We start from the raw sequence: 25,038 nt of genomic DNA, 5'->3' as shown, positions 1-25,038 counted from the left end.
AATCCTGTCCCTGGCAAAGTAGGGCCTTTAGACATTATAAATACGGAAACTAGAAATTATAGAAAAATAGAAGTTCAAGCTCAACACAAGCATTATCACTTCTGTGTGTATGTGTTTAAAGAGTTATCTATTCATTTAGTTGAAAGGCAGAGTGACAGCTCTTCTATCTGCTGGTTCATTCCCCACATGCCCACAGTAGCCAGGGTAGTGCCAGAACTAAAGCCAAGGGCTGGAACTCAATACAAATCTCCCATGTGGGTGGCAGGGTCCCCATTACTTGAGCCATTGCTGCTACCTCCCATGGTCTGCACTAGCAGGAAGCTGGAGTCAGGAACTGGAGCTAGATATTGAATCCAGGTATTACAGTATGGGATGTGGGTGTCTTAACCAGTAGGCCAAACATCCACCCTCATCTTACAATTTTATGATCAATTTCTAGCTTCAAGGCATTTTTTAAAAAACCCAGGTTCATAGAAACAGTGGTATAAAAATGAAGGTAAGAATTCCAGGTAGACCCCCCCCCCACACACACACACAAAGAAACCTTTTATTTAAGGAATACAAACTTCATGCATTTCATAAGTACCACTTTAGGTAGGTATATGGTGATTCTTTCCCACCATACCTGCCCTTCCACCCACACTCCTACCCCTCACCCCGTCTCCCATTCGCAGTCCCATTCTCCACTAAAATCCATTTTTGACGAACTTTATACACAGAACACCAACTCTATACTAAGAGTTCAACAATTTGCATGAATACAAACAAACCTGTTCCTCAACAGTGGAGACAAGAGCTGTTCATAGTCATTGCATCTCAAAGTTAGTTTCACTTCTTTATTTTTTTTTTTTAGAAATTTAATTAACTTTAATTAAAGAAGCACCCAAGAGTGATACACCTTTTGTGAGCACTTAGATATAATTATAATACAGCTCTTTGAGGACAGAGGTCCTGCATGGGGAGTTAGTGCACCATGACTCCTGTTGTTGATTTAACAATTAACACTCATGTATGATGTCAGTGATCACCCGAGGCTCTTGACGTGAGCTGCCAAGGCTATGGAAGCTTTTTGAATCCACAAACTCCGTCAGTATTTAGACAGGGACATAAGCAAAGTGGAAGTTCTCTGATGACCCCTTCTTTCCACTGGGGTCTCACCCACCGAGATCCTTCATGTAGGGCATTTTTTTGCCACAGTGTCTTGGCTTTTCCAGCCAGACTGTTAAAGTCTCTTGGTGCATCTGTGAGGCCATATGCAGTCGAGTGAGATGTGTCCACCAGCAAGGATCCCCAAGCTCTTTTCCCAGTCTCGGCTCGCTGTGTCTCTTGAAAGGTGTAAGGTGTTGCACACAGGGGAGACTGGTGCTGGGAAGAGGTGTCCCTGAAGTGCATAGGTGAAAGTTTTCACTTTTCCTTGCTGTCGGGTGTTGTGTCCTTAGAGTAACAGATGCTTTAAGAATGTGAATATATTTGACTTCACACAGGAGGAGAATTTTGGAAAATCTTCCAAGGAGGTAGCACACAAAAATAGCTGTACTGAGCCCTTCTTACTCAGACACTGTGTTGTGCAAGACTCACGTGGCTGGAGTTCGGATTTTGTTGTAGAAGACATTGGAATGAATCATTAACGACCTTTCTTATCAACGGACTTCATGTCGTTTATGTTGATTCAGAACGTTAAAATGAGAAATCTCTCACAACGTCGCTGTCGCTGGAAGGAGGAAGGTTTTATAGGATTATTTTCCTGCCATCTGTTGTCAGTGGCACCACCTGCACATCCTTTCCCTTCCATGGAATTTATGATAAACTCGCCAAGTTGTACATTTGTATTTTCCACTGCAGGGTGGCAAGGAAGGAGGGCAGATTTTCTTGTTTTTTAATGCCCTTTTGCAGATGAAATCAGTAGACTACCTCATTGACCTGGAAAGTCATATGTAGACATCCAGACTGGTTTGGTTGAGTTGTTTAGCACTTATCTCTGTAGGAAGATAATAGCTGTAAAGAAGAATCAGATTGAACTTCATTACTAATTGAGGACACCACCAGCCGTTTGTTTTGGTCCAACAATTGTTGGTTAGCAAATGGGTCAGATGGAAATTTTGCCTGTGAAGTTACTTCTGGTAGTGTTTGGCCTGGAGATCTTGAAATTCAATTTTCAGTGCAGAACAATAAATCTTGTCTCTTCATCTTTCCACGTCCTTGAACACCTTTTTAAAAATCTTGAATAAAATTCAAAAGCAGCAAAGCTAAAACTGTAGAAGTTAATTTTAGTAGCATCATGTCCTGGTGCTCGTAGTAGTTATTGGAAATGAATGCTTTTTGGCAGCGCCAGAATGGAGTTGAAAATGTAGATTTTTTCCCCCCTCCAAGAACTTGCTTGATGTTTGAAAGTGATTAAGACATTTTCATAGGTGCCAGCGTGTTCGAGGCCATGTCTGTGTTTTTTGCTTGGGGCTTTAGCGGAACTGAGAGGAGGATGGCTAATTAATCCCACCTTGCTTAGTCAGCGCCGCTGGCGTGCGTGGCAGGGATGTGAACGCGCCTCCCAGTCACTGCAGTGCGATCACCGGTGGTCAGCGCCCCCCCCCCCCCCCCAGCCTCACACAAAGAAGCCAGCACAGCTGGGAGTGGCTCCAGGAGCTCGACACACCAGAGAGCCACGATTTGAAGAAACTTACTTATTTGTTTGCCTCTTTCTTCTCCCTAGGAAGTCATTGCTTTTATGAAAGATTCACATGGCCCATCAGTGTCTTTGTCCCTTTTTATCTCTTTAGAATAAGAAGGTGAGGGGACCTGTCTTTTAAAAGACTTATCATAATGGACTGGTACCTAAGGGTTGAGTTTTTCTTGACAGTTTTGAGGTGGAATTCTTGGCTTGTGCATTTCCACGGGCACAGGCTCCATGGATGCAGCTTAAATCAAATCTTGTTCTTAGTCATTAAGTGAGAAAGGAAACCAACAAACCTGTACAGTCTTGAAGAGACAGAAGACAATGGACGCGCCTTTCCCCAGGGGTGGTCACTTCTGCAGCTGTCTGAAGGTGGGTTCCGTGCCCTGGGTCCCCCAGTCTCCACTGGAGCCCGTGCAGATGTGATACCCGTGTCTGCAAACGCTGGTGAATGGATGGGGCTGCATAGGCTGGGATGCTCTAATCAGAAATGTGTGTTCTTGGTTTAAAAGAAAGCCTGGCTTTTGTCCTTTTGTGGGGGAGTGGAGTGCTCCTAAGATAACCACACCCATACAGATAAAACTTGGTTTCTGGAACTGCTCCTCTTGAAGAATTTTTAAAGTGCAAAATAACTGGAAAGAGGACTCCTGGCATTTTGTTTTTAAAATCTGAAAGTTTACAATGGGAGAACTTTGTAGAACTGAAATAATCTGAAACAGTACATGTTAGACTCCTTTGGCTCAGTGTGATGCCCGGTGAATGGTAGTTGCCCAATAGGTATTTATTGAATGAGTTTAACTTCAGGTGTTAATTAGAACTAGCCAGTTTCCTTTAAAAACAAAAAATGAGCAAAAGGACTATTGCATACTATTTCCCTGTTTTCCTTGGTGTGTTGTGTTATATTTTAACAGGGCTGTAAATCCTATTTTTCACTTAGCTTTCCCTATATCTTCTTTTTAAACAAATATAAAAGGCATTTTAAGCACTAATAAGAATCAAGGCAAGACACATTTTACGAGTAATGTATGGATTTTGTAAGGATTTATTCTTCTGTTGTATTGGTTTGTCTGGCACTAATGTTTTTCCTAACATTAAATAAAGCTTTGGTCACTGAAATACATAAAATATATTAAGCTTTCCCTTTTCAGATCCTTAGAGAAGAGCTAACAGAGGATATGTGTGTGTGTGTGTGTGTGTGTGTATTTTTCTAGCAAGAAGCAAAGATTTCTTCTACTACTGTGGAAGGGAAATAATAGGATCTGTCTATCTTCTCTTTCATATTTTATTTAGAACCTAGGATAATGGAAATGTAGCAGTTAAGGTAGTACTTGAATGGTTCGTGTGTTAATTTCATATTATCTTCTATGTAGAAGACAATCTGTAAGTCCATATGTATTGATGTGGATAGACTTACAATGAAAGAAAACCCAACTGTAGTTTATTATTATTGAAGAAGAATTACAGCATTCTAAGTCCAGTTGGAGGCATTCCTGGAGAAGTCTCCAAAAGATGTGTTGGAGATCACTTGCTCTCTGCAATGATGGTATTGGTGCCACAGCTAATAAAAGACAGTGTCTAGTTTATGACTGAACCTAGAACATTGAGTTTGAATGTGTTCTTCACCAAAACGTACCTCTTTCTCACTTCCTAAGGTTCCTGAGTGCATTTTTCAATAGAGAGTCGCAGTGGGTTTGAAGCTGAGGACAACAAAACCGAACCCGGAGCTCCGACTTTATTGTCCATGCTGCTTTGTTGGCCTCGAAGGCCCCACCCAAAACCTTATCCTAACTCTTAGGAAGACTGTCTTCATTGCTCTAGCATTTTAGAAGATCGCATTCCTTGGCCTTGTTTTTATCAAAATGTGATTTAAAAAAAATGTGGAGATAGAGAAAGACTTCTCTAATGTGGTTTCTTTTCCTAACAAGGTCTGTGACCTTGCACAAGTAACATGGATTGTTCTAGGTGACCTTGGAGAGGTCCATGCTCCAATGGGTTGGGGCTTGTGTGTGTGATTAACCTAGTCCATGTACATGCGGCTGTCCTTGACCTAAGAAAAATCGCACACCGTTTGCCACGTATCGCGAGAAGAAAACAGCAGTCCGAGCAGATGCTAAAGGGAGAAAAATCTGACCGGGAGAAGACAGGAGGCCAAGGCATTCTGAATGACAGAAACAGAATGGAGACAAGAGCAAGTGAAAGTAAAATTTTCAAATTGTTCTGCAACAACCTTGTTAAAATTATAAAGATGTACATTGTGGTCGTGAAATGTCAGCACCAAATAAGAAAAGTGCCTGCATTCCCTCCTGTTTTCGTCTGAGACCTTCGTACACGCACACAAGCATCCTCTCCGCGCTAGTCTTTCACAGATGCTCGGTAGGGGAATGCCGCTTTGCAGACAGGCGGAGTCCCTTCTGGTTCAGTTCATGCAGACCCGGCTATCTGATTAACAGCTGTAGGTTCAGTGACAAGGATCCGCTCTAATTTATTTAACCAGTCTTTCTACAGATCAACATTTCGGTTGACTGCATTGTTTTGCTATTATAGATAATGCTGAAATGAACATCCTTTCATATATAATATAATGTATATATAATGCAAATTATATCTACTATACCTATTAACTAGTAGCTGTACAAGTACTTCTGTAGGCCTAATTTCTGAGTGAAAAGAAATATCCCACTCTTCTGTTTTTTGCTATTATGATGAATTTCTATAAACTTATTTGTTAACCAAGAAATGATTTCAGCTTCAAAATATGCTGGATACTTTCAGCTCCCAGTTGCTCTCAGCACACACTGTATATAAAAACCTGGAATGCTTCATGAATTTGCATATCATACTTGTATGGGGCCATGCTAATCTCTGTATCGTTACGATATGTGCTGCCAAAGTGAGCACTCTTATCGTTTGAAAAATATTATAATAGTAGATATTTTGCAAAATAACCCTCCTCTCCCTAACTTTATTAATCATCTTTTATACGCATATGCCTTGCAATTAGTTTGAAACACTCCCATTTTGCTTTCACGGATGGAGTAACTATTCCTCCTCTCTCCATGTAATTTAAAAAATAGATTAGCTGATGAAGCCATTCTTGTTATGTGCCAGTGACCACACTGACAGCTTATTTCCACCCCGCAGGAAGTAGCTTTCTTTCTGTGTCCTGCTCTTGCTATTTGCTTTGTGTAAACATGCAGGCTTCATGGCATACTTGCAAGGGTGTGTGCTGAGCAGTTAAGATGTGGCTCTAAGTCCCCGCCTATGCCACAGACTAGAGGCTTAACTTGTGAGCCTCTCTCTACAGACTAAATCGGGGGTGTTTTTATGAGTAGGCTAATCGTGATGCACGTTTGATGAACGAATGACAGATTTCACCTTGGCCACCCTGATTTTGGTGACTTAACTGTGACAGAAGAAGGATAGTGTTCTAAATTTGCTTTGCTTTTTGCTTGTCTTTTGTTTATTAGAGCAGATAATAAGTCCATGTATTTATTCACTATTTAATTTCATTTTTCTAGAGAGATTTATTTATTTATTTAAAAGGCAGAGTTAAGAGAAGCAGAGGCAGAGAGAAAGAGAGGTTTTCCATCTGCTGGTTCACACCCAGATGGCGGCAACAGCTGGAGCTGCACTGATCTGAAGCCAGGAGCCAGGAGTTCTTCCCGGTCTCCCACGTGGGTACAGGGGCCCAAGCAGTTGGGCCATCTTCTACTGCTTTCCCAGGCCATAGTAGAGAGCTGGAACAGAAGTGGAGCAGCTGGGACTTGAACCAGTGCCCGTATGGGATGCTGGCACTGCAGGCAGTGGCTTCACTTGCTATGCCACAGTACTGGCATTCACTATTTAATTTCATGGTATGAATAGTATTTTTTGCCCACTTTATATACAGGGTTCTTATTATTTAAAACTAATGGTTTTTACTTCCACATTTGCAAGTAGTCTCTCAGATCACAGTTTTTTCCCAGACTTTGTCTGTGAGTTTAGTAGTTGGAAACATCTTTCCTTAGAAGTTCCCTCCTGGGGGCTGGTGCTGTGGCATAGGGGTTAGGGCTGCTACCTGCAGTGCCGCCATCCCATGTGGGTGCCAGTGCAAGTCCTGGCTGCTCCACTTCCTATCCAGCTCTCTGCTATGGCCTGGAAAAGCAGTAGAGGAGGGCCCAAGCCCTTGGGCTCCTGTACCCGCGTGGGAGACCCGGAAGAAGCTCCTGGCTTTGGATCGGCACAGCTCAGGCCGTTGTGGCCAATTGGGAGTAAGCCAGCAGATGGAAGACCTCTCTCTCTCTCTCTCTCTCTCTCTCTGCCTCTCCTCTCTCTGTGTAACTCTGAATTTCAAACAAAATAAATAATTTTTTTTAAAAGAAGTTCCCTCCATTGGGATCAGGATTCCCGACAAAGTCTCGGTCTTAACTCGTTGTGTCTTGGTGCTATGGTAGTTTTAAGGCTTGGGTTTTAGCTATTGCGTGTGAGACTGGAACCTGATTTCCTGTGGCCCCTTTCTTTTCTCCACACACATTTGTTCTTTACACAACTTCTGTGATGCTTACTATGTTTTTCGGAGGTTGCTTCAGACACTTCATATATTAACACGTGGAATCCTCTTTTTTTAATACATATTTATTTTTATTTATTTGAAAAGCAGATTTGCACACACACAGAGAAATCTTCCATCTATCCTTTCACTCCCCAAATGGCTGCAATGACTGGGGCTGTGCCAGACCAAAGCCAGGAGCTCGTAGATTCTTCCAGGTCTCCCACATGGGTGCAGGGGCCCAAAGACCTGGGCCCTCTTCTTCTGCTTTCCCAGCTGCATCAGCAGAGAGCTGGACTGGAAGTGGAGCAATTAGGGTGGAACCAGTGACCATATGCTATGCTGACTTCGCAGGTGGCAGCTTTACCCCTATGCCACGATGCTGGCCCTGGAATCCTTTTAAGAGACTTAAGGGGTAGTGGTCTGTTATTCCCACTTTATAGTTGGGGAAACTGAGGCACAGCCTAACTGGTGAAACAGCTTGCCTAAGGTCACATGGCTCTAGTAAGTGGAGCCTGGGTGGGAAACCTGGTGGTCCGGCAGCAGGGACAATGCCATTTCCCTCTGCAGACTAACGCTATAGCAGAGTGTGCTCATTTTCTCATTATGGCTTGGTTGCTTATACCCTAGGTTGGACCCTTATGCAGACTCACTCTTAAGATTTGGGAAACCCAGGGCAAGGCTGCAAATGAAGATACATCCGCCATCTGGCGCACTATTGGAACACTATAAAGCAAGCTAACAAACCGTGAAGTAAAATGTTCTTGCCACCATGGTTGACAGTGAAGCCGTCACCACCACCCAGAAGGCCAGGTCTGGAATTAGACTCCTTAGACGCCTGGTCCTTCCATGCTGGGGTGTGTGATACCAGAGTGGCAGCCTCCAGCCTGTCCTCCTTTTGGTTTCCACTCCTGGCTGCTTCTACACCTTGAGGGACCTCCAGCTCATGCATCGGATTTTCTAGCTCCCAAACTCCACTGAAAAGGATGCCTTTTGGCTGCCCCTCTGCTGCAGGGGTGCCTGGGGGAGAGGCATGCACAGGCCCTGGGGAGGCCACAATCCTGGGTCCTTTTCATTTCAGGTAGGTTTGCGCTGTTGGTTCCTGTGAAGGTAGCAGGCAGGTAACAGAGGGCCAGTCTGGGGTTCTGTGTAGTTAGGGGCTCTGTTCCTGGGTTTAATGGCATTACTGGTCAAGTGCATTATTTGAAGCAATTGCTTTCCCCCTAATTCCTGCAGTCTGTTAACTTGATGATCCGTTCCCTGCTGTCTGCATCGTGGTTATGTTATTAGTTTCTGGTGGCTCTTCAAGTTCAGGCTGCTCAGACTTGAATTTGGTAATTATTGACAGTGTCTGATGTTTGAGTGCCGGATGTGTAAGAGTGATGCTGTCCCCACCCTCATGGAGTGTATTGAGTTTTTATGTTGGCTTAGCTCTTATTAACATCCCCAGTGTAGCTTGAATTCTTGTTGTGAACAAATGTTTATGAGAGAACATTGAAGATGTCTTTTTGACTTGGTATCTCAGGACTAAGCGATTACAAAAGAGGGTGGTGAGAGGTGATGGTATAAAAAGGAGGTTGGGGGCCGGCGCCGTGGCTCACTAAGCTAATCCTCTGCCTCTGGCGCCGGCATCCCGGGTTCTAGTCCCAGTTGGGGAGCCAGTTCTGTCCTGGTGCTCCTCTTCCAGTCCAGCTCTCTGCTGTGGCCCGGGAAGGCAGTGGAAAATGGCCCAAGTGCTTGGGCCCTGCACCCGCATGGGAGACCAGGAGGAAGTACCTGGCTCCTGGCTTCGGATCGGTGCAGTGCGCCGGCCGTGGCAGCCATTTGGGGGGTGAACCAACGGAAGGAAGACCTTTCTCTCTGTGTCTCTCTCTCACTGTCTAACTCTATCTTTAAAAAAAAAAAAAAAAAGGAGGCTGGGCTCTATTTATTTATTTATTTATTTTTCTAAAGATTAGTTTATTTATTTGAAAGAGTTACAGAGAGGCAAGCGTAGAGAGAGAGAGAGAGATAGGTCTTCCACCTGCTGGTTCACTCCTCAATTGGCCGCAACTGCCGGAGCTGTGCCAATCCAAAGCCAGGAGCCAGGAGCTTCTTTCGGGTCTCTTAAGTGGGTGCAGGGGCCCGGGGACTTGGGCCATCTTCTACTGCTTTCCCAGGCCACAGCAGAAAGCTGGATCGGAAGTGGAGCAGCCGAATCTCGAACCGGTGTCCACATGGGATGCTGGCACTGCAGACGGCGGCTTAACCCGCTATGCCACAGCACTGGCCCCAGGGGCTCCGTCTGATGAGAGTGAAATGATAGGCTGGCCAGCAGGACAGATTGAGAACAAGGAGAAAGCTAAGTGGAGTTGTGAGAGGCAGAGAGCAGCTCCTAGGGCGCTGTGTTCCATCCAACAGGACAGGCTGAAGCCTGCGTTAGGGAGAAATCAAGGAATGGGTGCAGACAGCACTGAAAACAAAGGAGAGAGAGGACTTGAGAAGACGCCAGCACAGGACACGGGCACGCCCCTGCTGACCCCAAGTGTCTAGGCTCTTGTAGGAAATTATTCCTTTCCTAGAAAAGAGTAGCACCAAGAAAAGAAACGGCCAAACCACTGACCTGGAAGGTTGAGGGAGCGGGGGACAAGCACAGTGATCTGCTCCTTGTGATCTTGGTGACCTTAATCAACGCTGCCCTAAGCCTGTTGCACATGGAACTTTGTAAATCCCCGCTTTGCTAATGTGGAAGCAAGCATACGGGTGAAGCGCTTCTTTCCAGCTTCGGCATTCTGGCTCAGAGAATGCTTGAGACAGAATTCAGGATACAGAGAGCTACAGGTAAGGAACAGAGACAAGCGTGTTCCTTGGAATTCAGCAGCAGCCACTGACCTAAACCAGCCTCTGGCCTGGGGGTCTTTTTTCCACTGGTGAGTCCTCTTGGCTTTGTTTCAAATACATATTTCAAGTTGATCCTTCCTTCCCCTAGGGTCTCCTCCCTGGTGCCATGCTTCTTTGGGGACTGGAGGAGCAACTTCCTGCCTCACTGTTGGCCTCCTGTAGTCAGTCCCTGCACTCTACAGCAAGATTGGTGGTTTGTGGGTTTTTAGGGCTGTTTGCTTATGGTCAGCTTACAGCCAGTAAAGTGTACAAGTCTTAAGTGTTTAGGTTGGTAAGGTTTTTTTTTTTTTAAATTTATTATTATTTCATTTATTAGAGAGAGAAAGAGAGAGAGGCCAGTGGAGCTCTCCCATCTGCTGGTTCACTCCTCAGATGCCCACTGGTGCCCAGGGCTGGGCTGAGGCCGGAGCGAGGAGCTGGGAGCTCAATCCAGCTCTCCCACGTGGGTGCAGAGACCCAAGAATTTGAGCTTCCACTGCCGCTTCCCAGGATCTCCTCGAGCAGGAAGCTGGAAACAAGAGCTGGAGCCAGAAATCACTCCCATGCACCTGGCTATGGGACACAGATATCTTAAGCGCTAGGCTAAATGCCCCTAGCTTCATGAATTCTTACATAGTGAACACAGGCACATAACTGCCTCCCCGCTCAGGTTATGTGGAAAGTAACCAGAGCCTTCCAGTCCTCCTGTAGCTCCTTCCAGTTGTTGCTGTCCAAAATGTAGCGACGGTTCTGACTTCCTTGAACACACATAAACAGCTGTGTACACCATTCTGCACGTACAAAGTGATCTCACCCTGTAAACTGAATCCTGCTATTAGCATTGCTCCTTGGCTTCACCCTGACACTGCACCCTCTGCCATGCCTGGCCTGAGATAAAAAGCAACACAGCTAATGTCTTTCTCTTCTTCCTGCCCTTGGTAGTTTTGCCCAGCAAGACCCAGCTCAAACTCACTTCTTACTGGGCACCTTCTGATATCAATACAGTTAACAAGGATCCGCCCCTGTTGAATATTGCATATCACTGCTTTTGGTCTCAGATATGTTGGGGCTTACTTTCGATTTGATCTTCTCATCACCGGGGTTAATCAAGTGCTGAATGATGTCGGGGACATACAGTAGGGTTAGGGCTTATGAAAAGCAGTGGAGACTCAGAAGCTGCACAGAGTGAATGTAGGAGATCAGTGAAGAGAAGGAAACATCAGATGCGGTAGGAGTGTGTAGTGGTCCGCATTGTATTATCCAGGCACTTTCTTTTAAGAATTATGTAAGGGCTGGTGCCGCAGCTCTCTAGGCTAATCCTCTGCCTGCGGTGCTGGTACTCCATGTTCCAGTCCCGGTCGGGGCGCTGGATTCTGTCCCAATTGCTCCTCTTCCAGTCCAGCTCTCTGCTGTGGCCCGGGAGTGCAGTGGAGGATGGCCCAAGTGCTTGGGCCCTGCACCCGCATGGGAGACCAGGAGGAAGCACCTGGCTCCTGGCTTCGGATCTGCGCAGCGCGCCAGCCTTGACAGCCATTTTGGGGGTGAACAGGCAGATGGAAGACCTTTCTCTCTGTCTCTCCCTCCCTCTGTCTGTAACTCTACCTTTCAAATAAATAAATACAATCTTGAAAGAAAGAAAGAGAGAGAGAGAAAGAAAGGGGGTTTATTTGGTCATTCTTCTGGTGGCTGGAGGAGCTAAACAGTGTGGTACAGCAGTACTCCCGACTACGTCACAGCATGGCTGACAAGCAGAAAGAATCTGGCCTTGTGCAGAATGGGCAAACTGTGTAGGGTGGCCCTGGTTTATAACAATGTGCTCTTGTGAGAGTTAACTTACTCCTTGGCCCCTAGGGCAACGTCCTCAGGACCTACTTACTGTGCACTGGGCTTTTTAATATATATATATATATAAAAGATTTATTTATTTATTTTGAAAGAGTTATAGAACGAGATGGAGAGATGAAGATTGCTCATCCATCTGCCAGTTCACTCCCTAAATGGCTGTGATGGCCAGCACCGGGCCAGGCCGAAGCCAGGAGCCAGGAGCTTTATCCAAGTGTCCCACATGTATCCTGGGGCCCAAGCACTTGGGACATCTGCTGCTGCTTTCCCAGGCCATTAGCATGGAGCTGGGTTGAAAGTGGAACAGCCAGGACGTGAACCAGCACCTGCATGGGATGCCAGCATCACAGGCAGCAGCTTAACCCACTGTACCACGAGGCCTCAGCTCTCGATGCTGGTTTGTCTATTCCATACTGAATGGACTATGTAGAGTTTAGGCCCCACCTGCTAGAGCTTCCTGCCTTCTCAACATCACCACACTGAGGACCGGGCTTCAGGCCTGTGAGCCACCTGCAGACCATCTCCGAGCGGTTACCGTGCAGGAAGCAGTGGAGTGCAGAAGGCTAAGGCTCCAAAACCTTTCGTACTCAGGCAGGTAAGTTCCCTTCCCTCCCCAGAGACAACAACTGAAAGCAGTTTTATAGGATATTTTCTGACCTATTTTATGAATGGATACTGAATGGCTGTTTTCCTGTCTTGGCAATGATTTGCATTATCCAGTTTGCTATTTTTTGCTTTGCCAAGAGGTGCATGTTGGAGCACTACATTGTGTGTGTGTGTGTGTGTGTGTGTGTGTGTCTTTTTTTTTTTTTTTTTTTTTTAATTTTTTGACAGGCAGAGTGGACAGTGAGAGAGAGAGAGACAGAGAGAGAAAGGTCTTCCTTTGCCGTTGGATCACCCTCCAATGGCCGCCGCTGCAGCCGGCGCACCGCGCTGATCCGATGGCAGGAGCCAGGATCCAGGTGCTTTTCCTGGTCTCCCATGGGGTGCAGGGCCCAAGCACCTGGGCCATCCTCCACTGCACTCCCTGGCCATAGCAGAGAGCTGGCCTGGAAGAGGGGCAACCGGGACAGAATCCGGCGCCCCAACCGGGACTAGAACCCGGTGTGCCGGCGCCGCAAGGTGGAGGATTAGCCTATTGAGCCACGGCGCCGGCTCGTCTTTTTTTTTTTTTAAGATTATTTATGTATTTGAAAGACCAAGGTACAGAGAGAGGGAGAGACAGAAAGAAAGAAAGAAAGAAAGAAAGAAAGAGAGAGAGAGAGAGAGAGAGAAAGAAAGAAAGAAAGAAAGAAAGAAAGAAAGAAAGAAAGAAAGAAAGAAAGAAAGAAAGAAAGAAAGAAAGAAATCTCCATCCTAGGTCACTCCCCACATGGCCACAATGGCCGGGGCTGGGCCAAGCCAAAGCCAGGAGACTAGAAGTCCATCCAGGTCTCCCATGTGGGTGGCAGGGGTCCAAGCACTTGGGCCATCATCTGCTGCTTTCCCAGAATTGGAACAGCGAGACTCAAACCTGCACTCTCGTGGGATGCAGCGGCTTAACCTGCCGTGCCATGAAGTCTCGAGACTGAGTCATTGATTGGGCATTTGCTTGGGGGCCACTGTCTTCCCCAGAGAAGGAAGCTTGCTTCAGGAACAGCACTGAGCTGAAAGGGCTGTTTGTGTTTCAGAGGAAGTGAGCAGGGGAAGCTGGCACCCGCCTCCCCACCTCTGCTCTCTTATTGTACAAATGCATTTCCTTTTGAGGGCTTTGAAGGTCCAAGACCAGCAGCAGCTCGGGGAAGGCATTCCCAGAAGCCCCTGCCACTTCGCGAGGATGTACTGTCCCTAGTTAGATGAAGTGTGGGCTTGCATTCTTGAACAGAAAAACAAGAGTGGGCATTTGGCATAGTGGTTAAGATGCTGCTTGCGATGCCCGTATCCCGTATCAGAGTGTTTGAGTGCTTGGTGTTTGAGTCCTGGCTGCACTCCGGACTCCAGCTTCCTCCCAATGCATGCCCTGGTGATGGCTCGTGCCACCCACGAGCAAGACCTGGATTGAGTTGCTGGCTCCTGGCTTTGGCCTGGCCCAGCCTCAGCTGTTGTTGCAGGCATCTGGGGAGTGAATCAGCAGGTGCGAGGTCTCTCTGTCTGTCTGTCTAGCTGGCTGACTGTCTCAAGCTTTCTAATCTCACTGTCTGTCAAATAAATAAAATAAATGACAAAAAATTCAACAAAACAAAGCTCTCCCTTTTTGCTTGCTCAGATGTGAGTATTTTTGGAGACTATTCCACTAGCAATTAAAAGCCTCTACTTCTTGGGGATTGGCACTGGGGCGTAGCAGGTAAAGCTACCGTATGGGCTCCAGTTCAAGTCCCGGCTGTTCCACTTCCCATCCAGCTCCCTGCTAATATGCATGGAAAAGCAGTGGGGGGTGGTCCAAGTCCTTGGGCCCCTGCACCTGCATGGGAAATGCAGAAGAAGCTCCTGGCTCCTGGCTTCTGGCTTTGGATTGGCCCCGCTCTGGCTATTATGGCCATTTGAGGAGTGAACCAGAGGATGGAAGATCTCTCTTTCTCTGCCTCTGCCTCTCTGTTACTCTTTCAAACAAATAAATAAATCTTAAAAAAAATTTAAAAAGCCTATACTTTGTGAAATCGTGGAATTTTCTTTCAGGTTTTGAAGCAAGTCATTGAGAAATGAGCCATCTCCAGGGTGATGTCCATTATTTGTATTTATGCAGGTCTGGGCTACCCAAGCTATTTTGTATTCTTGTCCAGGAGTAAAAGCAGAGCAGCTCTCCCATCTTGTCCTAAACACGATCTGATACAGAGAAGAGTGGAGTTCAGAGCCCAGGAGAGTTTGGGTCATCTATTTTACAGAGAAAAACAATCAAACAGGAGGCAAAGCTACTGCCATTGACTCGACCAAGGTCCTACGATTGTCGGTGGCAAAGATGGGGGTAGATATATTTGGTTAAATCACAAACACACTGTGCAGACCAACATTTCCAACCATGAGTGTCAAAATAAATGAAATGCTATTCCAGAGTTAATAAAGTTATAATTTAGGATCACCAAGGGCACCTGAAATATTTAATTCACATTTTCATTGGGCTTGGAGTACATCACTCCTCCCACCTCCACCCCTTATCCCAACTCCACCCTTCCCCCATATGCTTTGGGAGAGCCGCATGAATTTTTCCTAAATTAATGTCTTAACGAATTGAGTGTGTTTTTGTGGAGAATGAGACTTGGTCTGTCTACTGATAAAGCTAAGAATTAAGGTATTAATGGCATGTCAAGTTGTTCTCTAAAATAGCTGGCAGCTCTGAAAGCTATTTTGAGAACTGTAACTTATGATTTATAAATTAGGTTAATGATTCCTTTTGTGGAAAATGCTCTTGTGTAAGATTGCTTATATTCAAGTCGTAACAAAGTACCTACTGCGAGTGCTTTCTTCGGAGAATGTATCTTTCTGGAGAATTTTTTATTTTTTACTAGGCATTACAGGACATAAATTTTATTTTTTCTGTATTAAATTTGCAGCAGATTACAAAGAATCAGAATCGTTTAAATTTGCCATGAGAGACTAATAGCAAGGCCGTAATCATTACCTTTCCCAAAATAACCTGCACCAGCCAGCCCCTGAGAACAGATTAAGAGATTCAAGCTGAGCGTCTCCACCCCTGATGTTGAGAGAGATGGTGATACAGCGTCCAGACCCCCCACAAATGCACTGTACATGGCAAGACTGCGAATGCATTTTTAATCAGGCAACGCTTTTTGGAGCATTTGCTTATGTATTAGTGTCTGTTTCTTTAGCGACACTTTTCATTTTTCCTCAAGTAGCGTTTCATCTGATATTAGAAGGTTAATGGGGGTATACACTGACTTCTTTGCTGCATAATTACATTTTACTTATTTATTTTCATTTTTACTTGAAAGACAGAGAGACTGAAGGCAAGATCTTCTGTCTGGTAGTTTATTCCCCAAATGCCTGCAACAGCCAGGGTTAGGTCAGGCTGAAGTTAGGATCCCAGAACTCTATGTGGGACTCCCAAATGGGTAGCAGGAGTCCTTGGGTTGTTACCTGCTACCTCCCAGGGTGTGCATTTGCGAGAAGCTGGGTTGAAAGTAGAGTCGCTGTGATTCAAACCAAGCACTGAGATGGGTTGCAGGCATCCCAAGCAGCAACTTAATCTTTGTGCCAAATGCCTGCCCCTGGATACACACACACACATGCACACACGCGTGCGTGCACACACACACACACACATATAGGAACCGGCGCCTTCATTGAGGACTAACTAGGGAAATGGGCCCGGCCGGCACGGGCTTGTGGGTGATGGAGAACTCGCCCAGGTGGTGGCCAATCATCTCTGGCTTGAGCTCCACCTGGCTGAAGAAGGTCTTGACGTTGTACGCGCGTACCACGCTGCCCACCGTCTCGGGCAGGGCGATCACATCCCGCAGGGGCGTCTGCACCACCCCCGGCTTCTCCAAGGGCGGCGCCTCGAGAGCCAGTGCTGCTTCCGCCGCAGGCCCCGGCCCAGCTGCCGCCCGGTGCTGCGCGCCTGCTTGAGCTGCTGGTGGGACGCGTCCAGAAGCTGGTCGAGGTCCACGCCGCGGCAGGTGAACTTACCGAAGGTCCACTAACGCCGTCCTGTCGGCTTCCCGGAAAGGCGCCCCTGAATAATTTTTAAAAACCAAGAAAATATAAAAAGGCTGCAGAGTTACATTGTTCTATCGAGGCACTGTCAGCACGACTCGATTGGTGGTGAGAATTCTGTGTAGCGGTTAAGAGCCTGGGTCCCGTGTGAGAGTGCCTGGGTACTTAGCAGGCTGCAGCTCCTGACTTCAGCCCCCTGCCAATGCAGACCCTGGGAGGCAATGGTAATGACTCAAGTTCCCGGCACCCATGTGGGAGGCCTGGACTGAGCTGACTAAGGCCTTGGCCCAGGGCCCTTGCAAGTGTGTTTGGGGAGTACGCAGAGGATGGGAGTTCACTCTCCCTTTATCTCCACCCCCACCCCCCGCCCCCCCTTTCTCTCTGCCTCTCAAATAAAAAAAAAAAAAAAATAGAAAGAAGAGTTTGAAATAGAGAGAGATGTGCAGCCCAGGCCGAGCTGTAAGCGGGGAGCCCCAGAGCTCTTGCATGTGGGTGCTGTGGCAGGCTGATTTGGTAAGTGAGGGTGAAGCTGCCCAGATGTCCTTTCACTCGTGAAGTTTTGGTGATGGGCTGCACTCAGCTCATTCAAAGCAAAGGCTGAGTGATGCCTAGCTTGGGGACTCTGGTGTGTGACCCCGACTGTGGCTCCTGCCTCCGAGGGCAGCGGGAAGGCTAGTGCGCTGTGGCTGACGTCCACTTTTCAGAAGATTGGGCATTGGCTGGGAAGAGGCCTGTGAGCAAGGTGGTTTGGAAGCTTCCGGTGGAGACTGAAGAATGTGTTTTCTTTGCAGGAAACATCATTTTAGCACCTGCTAATACTTACAGGGACTGTCATTGAATTACTTCTCCGCTGAGTTCAGCTGGCCTGATTAGGGCCATTTGTGTGGCGGGAACACTGGCCGTTGTCTGTGAAGGCCAAGGCCATCTGTGCACCCTCCAGGGAGGGCTGGGTGGTGGGGTCTCAGCTAGTTCACTGGGGTATCAGTTGGGCACCTGGAAGAACTAAATGCCAGGCTGGACTTGGCCAGATGTCATGGAGAGATGCTAGCTGTCACATCCGTCATCCAGCTCTGCAGCCTGTTCTCCACAGGTACATGCACACAGCTGGGTGCTTGCAGAGGAAAACCCAAGACAAGCAGATCGACCCTGGCAGTGAGTATCAGCGTTCAGTTAGCGCTCCGCCAGGTCTGTTTATTTCCTGAATGCCACCTTCTTCTCCTACTCCCCTCCATGGTGGTTTGTTCCCAGGCATCAACAGTTCCCTTTTTTTTTTTTTTTTTTTTTTTGACAGGCAGAGTTAGACAGTGGGAGAGAGAGACAGAGAGAAAGGTCTTCCTTACGTTGGTTCCTTCCTTCCAAATGACCACTATAGCTGACGCGCTGCGCCGATCTGAAGCCAGGAGCCAGGTGCTTCTCCTGGTCTCCCATGGGGTGCAGGGCCCAAGCACTTGGGCCATCCTCCACTGCCTTCCTGGGCCACAGCAGAGAGCTGGACTGGAAGAGGGGCAACCGGGACAGAATCCAGTGCCCCAACTGGGACTAGAACCCAGGGTACCAACGCTGCAGGTGGAGGATTAGCCTAGTGAGCCGCGGCGCTGGCCAACAGTTTCCTTTTAAATATTTATTTTATTTAATTGATTAATTCATTTATTTGAAAGCCAGAGAAAGGGGGTTTGGGGAGAGAGAGAGAGAATCTTCCATCCTATGTTTTACTCCCCAAACAGCTGGGCTGGGCCAGTTAGAAGCCAGGAGCCAGGAACTCCATCCAGATCTCCCACGTGGGTAGCAGGGACCCAAGCACTTGGGCCATCTTCCACTGCCTTCCCAGGTGCATTGGCAGGGAGCTGGATCAGAAGCCAAGCTGTCAGGATTCAAACTGGTGCTCCCCGTGAGATGCCGGTGTCCCAAGTGGCAGCTTAACCTGCCGTGCCACAGCAATGGCCCTCTTCACCAGGTTCTTGTGTTACTTCTCAAGCCCCCAGCAAATAACCTCCCCTCCTCCACCTTAGAATTGCTCACTCTGGGTCTCCTATAAACTTCCCTGCCTCTGCATTCAGATCTGCTTTCGTTTTGAGAGCTGGTTTCCTGGTTCCTGCAAATGACCTCATCCAATGTCCCATTCACCAGTTGTCCTGTTGGCACCGTCTCGGGGCCTTAAAACCATCAACCTCTGCCTCTCTCTCCTTGAGAGAGGTTCTGACTTTGTAGGTTTGGAGTGTGGCTACAGCAAGGACCCTGCAGAAGCATTGCTTCCCCATTTCATAGATGAACAAATTGAGGCTCAGAGGATGAGAAATTTGCTGAGCTGCCTCATAGCCAGTAAGTGGCTAAGCTGGGGTTTTCTCCCCATGGGTCTCATGGCAGCTTGGGCTCCTTATAGTCTCGGTGCTGGCGTTGTGCTGGTGCAGAGAAACCTGGATCATGTCATAATTTCCAATCCACGAGCGGCTCCTGCTGTTAGCCGCCTCTTATGAGTCAGTGCACCTGGGCTGTCTGTTTCCTCCCGAGCAGACTGACTGATGGACACTGGCGGTGCCCGAGCATCCTTGGGACTGGAGTCTCGCCACTGTTTGCTTGGTGTGCAGCAGGCATTTCAATTCCATGGAGCGCAGAGCTCAGCACACACGTCAGAGAAGCCCATTTCAATTTATCATTTTGATTTTGCTATTAACCATCCACAGACCCTAAATGGATTCACTCGAATGGCATCAGCCAGTCCATTATGAGAGCTCGATGTTTGATGACTTTATTAAATAATCCATGTCGTGGGGTGTGGGCAGCTTCTTTAGTTTTTGTTTTGTTTTACATATAAGGAGGCATTTTGCAAACTCCCTTGGAGTGGCTTCATGGAGCTCTGAGGCTGGCCAGCTGACTGACCTCTTCCTCTCTCTTCCATGCTGAACACTGTAGCCAGGAGAGGTCTGGCGGTGAGGCCCCTGCTTAGTGGCTCCAGAGTGGAGCAGATGTGAGGCAGAGACTGTTAATCAATTGAAAAGCCGTTTAGAATTCGGCAGGCAGGGCCATGGCGCCTCTTTAGCAATCACGGCATGGCTCTTTGAGGATTAGTAATTTACTGCTTTTTTTTTTTTTCCATTCTGTAACCTAAGCTTTTCTGTGATTGTGCTAGAAATATTTGGAGTAGGAGATTATGGTACAGCAACTGTTGATTTTTGGCTACATCACATCATCTTAGATGGCCATCTTTCCAAATTAAGTGCATTCTGTTGCAAATAAAACAAGCAATTTTGCTTGTTCATTTTTTTCTTTTTAAAGATTTATTTTTTATTTGGAAGGCAGAGTGACAGAAAAAGGGAGAAACTGAAAGGGAGATCTTCCATCTGCTGGTTCTCTCTAAATGGCCACAACTGCCCAGGCTGGGTCAGGCTGAAACCAGGAGCCAGGAACTCCATCTGGGTCTTCCATGTGGGTGGTAAGGGCCCAAGTACTTGGAGTATCCTCTGTTGCTTTCCCAGGCACTTTAGTAGAGAGCTGGATTGGAAGTGGAACAGCCAGAACTGGAAGAGGCACTCTGATGAGGGATACAGACGTCACAGGCCCCTTAATTTGCTGCATCGCAATGCTGGCCCCGTGTTCATTTTTCTTTTCAATCAAATAGTGCACAGACTTAAAATTGAAATAGCAGGGGCCCACTTTGTGGTGTAGCAGGTTAAGCTGCTGTCTGGGATGCCGGCATCCCTTATGAGTGCCAGTTTGAGTCCCAGCTGCTCCATTTCCAATCCAGCTCCCAGCTAATGTGTTTGGAAGCAGCAGAAGATGGCCCAAGTACTTGGGCGCCTACCGCCCACATGGGAGACCAGGAAGAGGGTCTGGCTCCTGGCTTTGGCCTGGCTAGGCCCCAGCTGTTGTGGCCAGAGCATGAAATCTCTCTTCTCTCTTTCTGCTCCACCCCTCCCTTGTAACTCAGCCTTTCAGATAAATAAATAAATCGTTTAAAGATTGAAATAGCAAAGGGGTGGTCAATAAATTCTAACTGGGTTTAAAAAGAAATCAGAATCATTTAAAGCAGTGTGGTTCAAAGGCAGTTTAGCTGCTGAATTTGCACCCTGGCCACTTTGCCAGTGGTCTCCATTATCCTTCTAATTAAACAATACTTTGCTTGTGTTGGGCAAAGAGGAAATATCTGTTCCCCGTCTCTGTTCAGCAGCCGTCAACATGAACCTGAGAGGTGCTGCTGCAAGCTATCTTGGGCTGCTTACAAAATCCTGGGCTGCTTACAACAGACAGGCGTCCCTAGGAGAAGAGGGTTTCTGTGTGTGTGTGTGTGTGTGTGTGTGTGTGTAAATTATCTATTTTTCCCATTTGAGACACACACACACACACACACACACAGAGAGAGAGAGAGAGAGAGCAAGCTGGTTTACTCTCCAACTTGCCTGCAATGGCCAGAACTGGGCTGGAGCTGAAACCAGGAGCTGGGAACTTAATCCAGGTCTCTCTCCCACGTGGGTGGCAGGAATCCAATTACTTGAACGGTCACCACTGCCTCACAGGGTCTGCATTAGCACGAACTTGGAGTCCGGAGCTGGAGCCGGGACTGAAACCCAGGAACTCCAAATTGGGACACTGGCATTTTAACGGTATTCTAACACTAGGCTAATTGCTCACTCCAGGAGATCATTTTATAAGAAACCGTCTTGGGGGAAGTGTTGTGGTGTAGCAGGTAAAGCCTCCACCTGTGGCGCCAGCATCCCATATGGGTACCGGTTCGAGACTTGATGGTTCCACTTCCAGTCCAGCTCCCTGCTAATGCACCTGCAAAAGCAGCAGAAAACGACTAAGTATTTGGGACCCTATACTCACATAGGAGACCTAGAGGGAGCTTCCCTCTAGCCCAGCCCCAGCCTTTGCGGCCTTTTGGGGAGTGAACCAGCAGACGAAGATTCTCTTTCTCTCTCTCTCTCCCCCTCTCTCCTGTCTCTCCTCCTCTCTGCAGCTCTGCCTTTCAAATAAATTTTAAAAAAACCTTAAAGAGAGAGAGACCCTCTTGTGTCTCTCCCTTGCCTGTCTCTGCTTCCTCTCCCATAAGCAGGAGATGGTTGTGCCAGATTTAGGCACCATGTGTGTGTATTTTACATGTCTGATTCCCTCCATGGTAGAGTTTCTGACACCCATGTTTTAGGGACGCACTTTTGAGCAGAAGAAATAATGTCAGCATTTAAGATTTTTTGAACTTTAAATTCTAAGCTTGAGATGCTGGTTTCTTGCTTTGTTGAAATTGTTTCTCCATCAGGCTAAGAAACTATTTAGCCTTTCTGTGGCATGCAGTAGATTTCAAAACATATTTTATTATCAAATTCCTAAGCAGGGATGTGTTGTAATTATTCTACCACCCAATGGCAGATCCCTTGGAGAGAAGCAGCCACTTGCTGCGAGAGTAAGCTCTTGACTGTGACATGGTGTGCAGGCGTTAAGCGGGAATCCGGATCTCGACTCTATGCCTGCTGCAGGTGAAAGCCTAGTAGAATTCTCTGGCGCAGGAGGCAGATGAGAACCTTGTAGAATTCTCTGGCGCAGAGCCTTCAAAGGAACCAGCCGTGGAAACTGCCGGAATTATTAGAATTGTGTCTGAATGCAGTTTGTGCTTCGAGGCTACTCATTGTCATTGCTTTAGCTCTTCTCAGTGACATGTTGCTTGTTTTGCGTTTGGAATCAGTGGAGGCTGAGGGGGTCATGTTGGCAGTTGATGTGCCATGGACTGCTTGGAGGCTCGAGGGCTCCGAAATGGGGAAATTTACCCGAGAGTTTCCTGATGAAGGTCCTGGCACCGGGGTGTGAAGCTCTAGGGGTCTGCCTCTGTCTGCCTTGATGAGGTCTGAGGTCCGGAGTCAAACAGTGACCCAGGAAATGTTAGATGCTCGCTTTACTGCCAGACGTGGAACTTCAGCATTGCCTGAACTTTAAGGAGAGCATTAGTAATGCGAGAGGGGAGCTTACTTTAACACAAGGCTCTGAGTTGTAGCATTGCTTCGTCATGTCTCCCAAGTTCAGCCATCGTTTGCTCAGATAGGAAGCTGTCCAATGGGCTCTCGCATAGATCCAGCGTACTAGAAGTAAGGGTGCGTCTTCCTGGCTCAAGGCATGTTGGGGGATGGAAAGAAACAGTTCTTCTGGCAGGCATTGTGGTGCAGCAGGTTTAGGCACCAGCCGTGACACTGGCATCCCACATGGGTGCTGGTTCGAGACCCGGCTGCTCCACTTCCTAACCAGCTCCCTGCTAATGCGCCTGAGAAAGCAGCAGAAGATGGCCCAAGTCTTTGGGCCCTTGCACCACATGGGAGACCTGGACGGAGTTTGAGGCTTCTGGCTTCAACCTGGCCCAGCCCTGGTTGTTGTAGCCATTTGGGGGGTGAACCAGCAGCTGGAAGACCTCCTCCCCACTTTGTGTCTGTCTCTCCTGCTTTCTCTGTAACTCTGCTTTCAAATACATAAATCTTGAAAAAGAAACAAACAGAAAGAGCAGTTCTTTGAGTTCTGAAAGTTCTTGGCTCTGTGAGATGGACCGTAGTGGTTCTTATCCAGGACTGTTATCGCCACAGTCCCAGGAGAGCTGACGCATTTCAGGGGTGACCACAGGTACCCGTGTCCTGTAGTTCCTGTGTGCACAACGTCCACGCAGAAGAGGATGTGGTAGAGGTGTGGACTGGGAGTCACACATTTCTTCCTGTTGTGTTTTTTGAGCATTCCATTACTGTAACAAAATACCTGACGCGGGCTATTAAGGAAGGAGAGAGGTTTATTTCAGCTCCAGGTTTTGGGGCTTCACATCCAAGGTCGGGCGTTGTCTGGCGATGGCGTTCTCACTAGCAGAGTCCCAAGGGGACACCGAGCTCATGTGGCAGGAAGAAGCACGTGCATCGGTGCCTCTCCAAATAAAGCCACCCAGTTTGATCATGGAGGCCACCTCTCTGGCAGTGCACTCCAGCTAACATTCAAACCACAGCCACGTCTCTGTTCTAAGTAGCGCGGCCCTCAATGTCACGGGCATTGCAGGCTAACGTTACGAGGGAAGCGTTTTGGGAGTGGAATTCTGGTAGCCCTGTGTCCCCGTAGGTCACTGCTGTTGATAGGTAGTGCTTTTTATCTCCTCATCTCAAGCAGAGATGTTATAAATTCCCTTTGCCTGAAATCAGCATGGTTGATCTCCCACCTAACTGGATTTAGAGTTCTGTGTTTTCTTTTGCATACTTTCCCACAGAACCCAGGAGTTTTAATACTTTTAAAAACAGCTATAACTTTTTAAAGCAGGGGAACACTTAGCTGAAATGTGTGTTAAAGCATACTGCACGTATCATGGTTTCTTTAGTAGCAGGGGTGTTAACAGATGTGACTCAGAAAGTGTCCTATGGGCAGATCATTTGAGAAAATGCTATAGTGATTTCCTCCCTAGGAGTTCAGAACACACATTTCAGAGCTTTCAAGTTCTTAGCAGATCTGCTTAACTCTGTCTAGACACTTTCCCAAGCTGAGCTGTGCACAGACTGCTTCTCAGGTGATGTGCCTGGTATGCTGGTGTCGAGGCAGCTCCTCTACTGGTATTCTTGGAAATCAGATTGAAAAATGCTTTTCTTTGAGATTTAAAAGTTTAATTTATAGACAGAATTCCTAATGAAATGAGTTTACCTGCAGTGGCCAAGTCCTATAGACTTGACTTAAGGATGTGAGATACATTATTTTCTAATACACTCAGTTTGAATATTTGAACACAAGGGTACTTCATACATATAAAGGGTGATTAAAATAATATATATGGCTTATGTATATTATGAAATAATACTCATGGATTTCCAATTCTTTTGCACTAAACTAATGTTTTGACTTCTACAGAAGTTTTTCTTTTTATTTGAAAGAAAGAGACAGATGAGATCTTCCATCCGCTGGTTCACTCCTCCAGTACTTGCAGTATTCATATTCATGGCTGGGTCAGGCAAAAGCAAGGAGCCTGGAAACTAATCCAGGTCCCCACATGGGTGGCAGCGACCTAACTACTCCAGCCATCTGCTGCTGCTTACCAAGGTGTCCTTAACAGGGGGTTGGGTTGGAACTGGAGTAGCTGGGACCAGACTCAGAAACTCAGATACGGGATGTGGGCATCCCAAGTAGCTACTTAACAGCTGCATGACGTACTGCTCCGTAAAATTACTTTTTTTTTTCTTAAAAGAAAACATACTTATTTGAAAGGTATAGACAGAGAGAGAGATGGACAGAGACAGTCCACCTGCTGATTCATTCCCCAAATGACCGCCAACAGTTGATGCTGGGCCAGGCTGAAGCTAGGAACCTGGAACCCTATCTGGGTATCACAGGGGTGGCAGGAGCCCAAGTACTTGGGTCATCTGCTGCTGCTTTCCCAGGCAGGCATGTTAGCAGGGAGCTGGATGCGAAGTGGAGCAGCCAGGACTTGAACAGTGCCTGCGTCACAGGTGGTGGCTTCACCACTGTGCCACAACACCGAGCCATACACTTACCTCTA

General features: G+C 47.1%; 1 protein-coding gene and 2 pseudogenes across 2 annotated transcripts in view; 1 reads left to right on the top strand and 2 right to left on the bottom strand.

Moving 5' to 3' along the window:
* AKAP12 (A-kinase anchoring protein 12) overlaps nucleotides 1–25,038 on the top strand; it is a 115,093-nt gene that overhangs the window by 28,102 nt on the left and 61,953 nt on the right. The gene's annotated exons all lie outside the window — the stretch shown is intronic.
* On the bottom strand, nucleotides 5,472–5,566 carry LOC127493325 (U6 spliceosomal RNA; annotated as a pseudogene).
* LOC149126421 (small ribosomal subunit protein uS19 pseudogene) lies at nucleotides 15,213–24,685 on the bottom strand (annotated as a pseudogene).

The sequence above is a fragment of the Oryctolagus cuniculus genome, chromosome 5 (assembly GCF_051225735.1).
Source record: "Oryctolagus cuniculus isolate XC-2025 breed Fujian yellow rabbit chromosome 5, ASM5122573v1, whole genome shotgun sequence".
In the NCBI taxonomy this organism is placed as follows: Eukaryota; Metazoa; Chordata; class Mammalia; order Lagomorpha; family Leporidae; genus Oryctolagus; species Oryctolagus cuniculus.
The sequence above is the reverse complement of the archived record's forward strand: the minus strand, read 5'-3'. Positions and strand labels throughout refer to the sequence as shown.